The sequence below is a fragment of the Neophocaena asiaeorientalis genome, unplaced genomic scaffold, assembly GCF_003031525.2.
Source record: "Neophocaena asiaeorientalis asiaeorientalis breed wild unplaced genomic scaffold, Neophocaena_asiaeorientalis_V1.1 scaffold226, whole genome shotgun sequence".
Classification (NCBI taxonomy): Eukaryota; Metazoa; Chordata; class Mammalia; order Artiodactyla; family Phocoenidae; genus Neophocaena; species Neophocaena asiaeorientalis.
In genome coordinates this window covers 6,235,874-6,242,534 of record NW_020173037.1, presented here as the reverse complement: position 1 = coordinate 6,242,534, position 6,661 = coordinate 6,235,874, and the positions used below count along the sequence as shown (strand labels likewise).

Genomic DNA, 6,661 nt, shown 5'->3' with positions numbered 1-6,661 from the left:
CGAACCTGTGTCCCCCGCATTAGCAGGCGGACTCTCAACCACTGCGCCACCAGGGAAGCCCTCTATCATATATTATTAAATAAATACCTATATTTTCATTTGGAGGTACTTATGTATTTTGTGGAAATGTTTATGTTTAGAAATATTTATCTCTTTACTTAGTTTATTAATGAAATATTATCACCTGACAGAAAAATGAGGCATCCTTGGAAGCTTTATCAAATATTTTGGGTTAAGTACATGAAGAAAAAAAATAATCTAGAAGAACTTGAGAGCCAAGTCTATCTGTCTTAAGCATCACTTACAGCTTCGATGATCTTGACTTAAAGCTGTTCATTGATTCTTTTGTAACTCACACAATATACATTTGTGAACGGCAGTCCCAAAATGGGAAAACCTAAGGAATCATCTGGTCACACCCCTATTTTAGAGAACAAAATCTGAAGCTTAGAGACGATTTGTGATTGTCTATTGTGGCTAACCTAGAGGTGAGTGCAGCTCTTCTGATCTGTCCTGAACTTGTCAGGACATGCGTCGTACCTGCCCTCACTCCTGTTTGCTCTCACTGCACACGAAACCAGTTGCCAAAGAGTGTCGCCAAAAATGTTAAAGATATTTTACCAGAAGAATTTTGGTTTAAGTTATTCTAATGGACAGCCAGGAGATTGTAAATCATGGTCTTTTTAATTACTAATGCTCTATTTTAGATTGTTTTACTATTCTAAGAGGAAATTTCTTTTCTGAGTCTGCCCTGGAAAAGAAGTCACTGAGTTCAGAACATCTTCTTTGAGAAACTTGATGGCAGAGAGCAAATGCAAAATATTAATGAGTTATTCTGCCAGTGCATCCCTCACCTGGCGGACAATCCATGTAATACCTTCATCCTTGAGGTCTTTAAGTGACTTAAGAAGAGTTTCTAAGGAAGATAAATTCTTGACTCAGCAGAATCTCTGAAATGCATGCTGGCTCACCATGTTAGGAGCCGCTATCTCTATTTTTACAAAAAATGAAAGAAATGTCTGAAAAAAAAATAAAATCTCCTTAGTAGTCTTCCCACATGTGACACGGATGCAGTGACAGAATTCATCACTAGAAAGGGCTTGTACTTAGTCCCAAACACTAAAAAGTACTATCGAAAGGCACCGTGAACTCTGATTTATACTCGAAAGGCCTTCTGTGTGCTCACTGACCTCCAGAACAAATGAAACGTAGGAATCCTCCTCTTGAGTGTTTAGATAGAGGCTTCAGGGTGGAAGAGAGAAAGACACAATCTCCAAAGGTCTCAGTTACAACGAGACTCCAGCCTTCTGGTGTTGGACACCCCACATATTTTTGCATCATTTGCAACACATTTATCTCCTCCTAAACGTTTTTCATGGCGTAATATCTGTGTTTCAAATTAAAATGGATTAAAATTAATTTTGCCTTCAGCGTTTTGCAATATCCATTGAGAGTTTTAGACATCTTTCTTTGGGGATTGAGTCTAATACAAATAGACTTTCTCCTCTCAAGAAATAGTACGTGATTCTCATCCTTGGCTCTGCTTTTCTAATCTTGGCTCAGAAATGCCTCAAGTCGGTGACTCCAGAAGCCAGAATTACCTTAGAGCTCTCAGTCTTAGGAAGCCAAGATGTTCTTGGGAGCACATGTATCCCTACCACTGTCTACCCACACACACTCAAAACACCCCTCAGACCTGTCCTTCTCCAAAACAAAATAAAAATCCCATCATTCTGAAAAGGCACCCCTGTATTTCTGTGGAAAGTAAAAAATTCCCTCACAGAAAGTTTAATACCCACGTTTTACACATCTACTAGGGGATAACGAAAACACGGGTGGGCTTGTTCACACAGTTGCAGCCCTTATAAATCTGGTGGAGTGTGTGCCAGGCACCGATGGATGAAGCCCCTTACAGTAGACTCACTAGCCAGGTAAAAGGGACACTCTGGGAGTTTGTGTGCCTTCAGTATGATTAATGATAGGGTCCAGCTCCTGTCACACTTGGCCAACAAGGAGTCCTCATCTATCTTGGTGAGAAAAAGTGCTGGCGTTCGGGTTGTATATTCCTTTTAGAAGGGACAAGTCAGGAAATCTCTGGTCTCTGCCCTTAAACAGATTGTAGAGGAGAGGAGAAATACCCAACATTCATGGACCCTCTGGCAACTAGGCAGCTACATGTAGTCTCCCTCATGAGCAAAGACCAAACATATTCAGATATTCGGCTAGTATACTAGCATACCGAATACAGTAGAAGTTTGGTGCCTTTTTGTTGCACAGTTCCGTGAAATGCTAGGCCATCGAGCACCTGGAGAAAGACAGAACTCCAGTGCTGACATTCTTAGCCTCACGCTGATTCACACATGTGACATTGTGGTGTGCAGAGAACCTCTTTCTACATGTAATTAAAATTTCTAGATCGTAGTAAGAAAGATCAGAACACAGCAGCTACTTGGTTAAAAAAGCGGTTAAGCGTGTCAATGTCCTGTCATCGGGGGTAGGACCAACACTGTGTCTTAGTGTTTGCATCCAAGATGGCAACCCTGTGCAGCCTTTGTAATGTGAACAACAGCCATAAAACTTTGTCTATGAATATTTTCTCTTTATGCTTCTTTAAAATGGCGCAAGAAGTTAAAGAGACTTATGAGACCATCCAAAAGAAGATTCTTTACGGATTTTTAAAATACTTTTCTTAGTCTTTTACAGCATCGTTAGGTCACAATTAGGCAGCAAGTTTCTAAGTAGCCTATCTTTATTCAGCCTTTCCAGAGCATTAAACTTAATTTATATAGAAACAGTTCTCTTTGCATGCATGCAAATTTAATCCGTTTATATGCTATTTGAATAAATGTTACAGTTGCATTAATAAACACAACATGCATAAACAGGTTTGGAAACTAATATACCTGATTCTTGTGTAGCTTATAGCTCAACTACTGGGAGTAAAACTGGGTCAGCTTTTTTTTTTTATAATAAACTTTGAATTTGAGAACAGTGTTAGATTTACAAAATTGTTATGAAGATAGTACCAGGAGTTCCTACTTACCCCAGACCTTGTTTCTGTATTATTAACATCTTCCATTAGTATGGGACAGTCGTCATAATTAATGAACCAATATTAATACATTATTCTCATCTAAAGTCCATACTTTATTTAGATATCCTCAGTTTTTCCCTAATGTCCATTTTCTGTTCCTGGTCAACATCTAGCTATCATGTATCCTTAGGCTCCTCTTGGGCTGTGGCAGTTTTTCAGACTTTCCTTGTTTTTGATAACCCTGGCAATTTTAAAGAGTACTGTCGGGCTTCCCTGGTGGCGCAGTGGTTGAGAGTCTGCCTGCTGATGCAGAAGACGCGGGTTCGTGCCCCGGTCCAGGAAAATCCCACATGCTGCGGAGCGGCTGGGCCCGTGAGCCATGGCCGCTGAGACTGCGCGTCCGGAGCCTGTGCTTCGCAGTGGGAGAGGAAACAACAGTGAGAGACCCGCGTACCACAAAAAAAAAAAAAAAAAAAAAAGAGTACTGTCAAGTATTTCATAGAATCTCCCTTGGTCGAGATTGGTCTGAGGTTTTTACTATGGTTAGATCGGAGTAACGTAGTTTTAGGAGGAAAACCATAAAGTGCCATATTCTCATCAGATCATTTCAAGGGTTCATATTATCAACATGACTTAGCACTGTTGATGGTAAGCTTGATCACTGGTCTGAAGTAGTGTTTGTCAAGTTTCCAAACTGTAAATGTACTCTTTTTTTATTATCCCTTTCCATACTGCACTCTTTGGAAGAAAGTCGTTATGTGCAGTTCACATTCAAGGAGTGGGGAGTTTTGTTCTCCATCCTTGAAGGTGAGTATCTACATAAATTATTTGAAATTGTCCTGCGTTGAAGACTTGCCTGTTCTCTCCCATTTATTTTTTTACTTGTTTGTTCATTGAATCATTTACCTTTTTTAGTATGGGCTCATGGGTGTTTATTTTTACATTTTGGGTTATAATCCAATATTATTTATCCACCTATCTGTCTGTCTGTCTATCTATCTACCTATCCATCTATCTCAGATTATTCCAGCTTTGGGGATTTGGAGCCTTTTCAGTTGGCTTCTTGTACCCCTCTGGATTACACCCATCACTCTGTGTGTGTTCTGGGGGGAGGTGTTCATTTTTTTTGTATTTTGAACACTTTAATTTCTGTTACTGCAGTATACTCCAGACTCATCTTGTATATTTCCTGTTCCTGTCCTAGAACCAGCCATTCTCCAAGAAGCCCTGTTTCCTTTTCTTGGAGAAACTAAGATCTGGGCACCACGTTTGCCCATTGCTACTGGGGTTTCATTTCTTCTAGGACCTCTCAGCTGACAGAGTAGGGGGATATACGTATGAATACTAACCTGTGTACGTACATACACATATCTGTAAAGACTTCTATGTGTAACCATCTGTATCTAGTTTAAGCTGAACATTAATTCATACTGATGTCCTCAACTCTAATCTATTGCCATAGCCTTCTGCCCTTGCTTATCTGTAGCCTCTCACATCAACAGTGAGAAACCTGACCCCCACCATCTGCTATCCATTTACGTCATTGTTCATTCCTGGAAATGTCTATTCACGTTATCAGAATTGTTAACCCACACTCCTGTGGGAAACAAGTTTATGGAGTAGGATACGGTGCTTATACACAGTTCCTTTACCTTTAGTCTTGTAGACTCTACTCGTTTCCAAAGTCACATAGGTCGGTAACGTATTACCCGTCCCCTTTAATGAGATTGTTTCATACATTTGCAATACATTAAGATTCTTTTGTGATGTCCTGCATCTCACCCACAGCCTCCTAAATATTCTTCTTAATTTGCATACATGAGTGTTTACTTTTTGTACAGTAAATTTCTGTGGGTTTTGGCAAATGCTTAATGTCTTGTATTCACCACTACCGTATCATACAGAATAGTTTCACTACCCTGAAAAATTATCTTTGTTTTACTTATTTAACCACCTCTCCCTTCTGAATGGCTGGCAACCAATGTTTACTATCCCTCCAGTAATGCCTTTTCAGAATGTCATGTAGTTGGAATTAGACATACTTGTAGCTTTTCCTGACTGGCTTCTTGCACTTAGCAATATGCATTTAAGGTTCATCCATGTCTTTTCATGGCTTGATAGCTTATTTCTTTTTATCACTGAATAATATTCAGTGGTATGGATGCACTAGAATTTGTTGCTCCATTCACCTATTGAAGGACTTTTTGGCCATTATGAATAAATCTGCTATAAACACCGGTGTGCAGTTTCTTAGGTAGACATAAATTTTCACATCAGTTGGGAAAATACCTAAGAGTGTGATCACTAAATTGTATAGTACGACTAGGTTTAGTTTTGTAAGAAACTGTCAAATTGTCTTCCAAAGTAGCTGTACCGTGTCACAGTCCCACCTGTACTGAATGAAAGATCTTGTACCTTTTTTCTTTTTTATATGGATGTTCAATTGTTCCAGCATCATTTGTTGAAAAACTATATTTCTCCATTGAATTGCCTTAGTTCTTTCACCAAAGATCAGTGACTATATTTGTGTGGGTCTATTTCTGAACTCTCTATTCTTTTCCATTGATCTGTGTGTCTATTCTTTTGCCAGTACCATGCTGTCTTTATTACTGTAGCTTTAAAGAGAGTCTTGAAACCAGGCAGTGTACATCTTCCAACTTTGTTCTTCTTCTTCAGTATTATGTAAGCTATTCCAGGTTCTTTGCCTTTTCATATAAACTCCAGAACCGGTTTGTTGAAAACTATGAAATAGCTTGCTAAGATTTGATTGGGATTGTGTTGAATCTATAGATCAAGTTGAAAAGAACTGCCATCTTAACAATATTGAGCCCTCTAATCCATGAACACAAAATGTCTCTCTACTTATTTAGATCTTCTTTGATTTTTTTCATAAGTGTTTCTTAGTTTTCTGCTTATAGGGCCTGTACATGTTTTGTTACATTTACGCCTGAGCATTTCATTTTTGGAGTACTATTGTAAATGGCATTTTTTAAACTTCAAATTCCAGTTTTTAACTGTTGGTAAATAGGAAAGCATCATATCCTGCATACTTACTATACATGCTTATTATTTCCAAGAGATTGTTGTTGTCGTCGTTATTGATTCTGTAGGACTTTCTCCGTAGACAACATGTCACCTGCAAATTGAGATGATTTTATTTGTTCCTTTCCAAGCTGTTTTATGTCTTTACTACCTTATGCATTAACCAGGACTTCTAGTACAGTGTGGAATAGGAGTGGTGAAAGGAGACATCCTTACCTTTCTTCTGATCTTAGGGGGAAAACATACAGTTTCTTACCATTAAGTATGATGTTAGCTGCAGAGTCTTTGTACATATTTTAAATGAAGTTGAGGAAGTTCCTTCCTATTCCTAGTTTGCTAAGGGTTTTATCATGAATGGGTTTAGATTTTTCACACCTTTTTCTGCATCTATTGATACGATCATGTGATCTTTGTTCTTAGTGTGTTGATGTATTGGATTACACTGATAGATTGTCTAATGTTGAACTAGCCTTGCACACCTAGGATAAATTCTACTTGTTTATGGTATATAATTCTTTTTATGCATTATTAGATTCAAGTTATGAATGTTTTATTGATTTTTTTTTTTTTTTTTTTTTTTTTTTC

The 6,661-nt window shown here is 38.3% G+C and overlaps 1 protein-coding gene across 1 annotated transcript in view; it reads left to right on the top strand.

Annotated features, from left to right (window-relative positions):
* Positions 1 to 6,661, top strand: part of TOX (thymocyte selection associated high mobility group box) — a 184,973-nt gene that overhangs the window by 108,695 nt on the left and 69,617 nt on the right. The gene's annotated exons all lie outside the window — the stretch shown is intronic.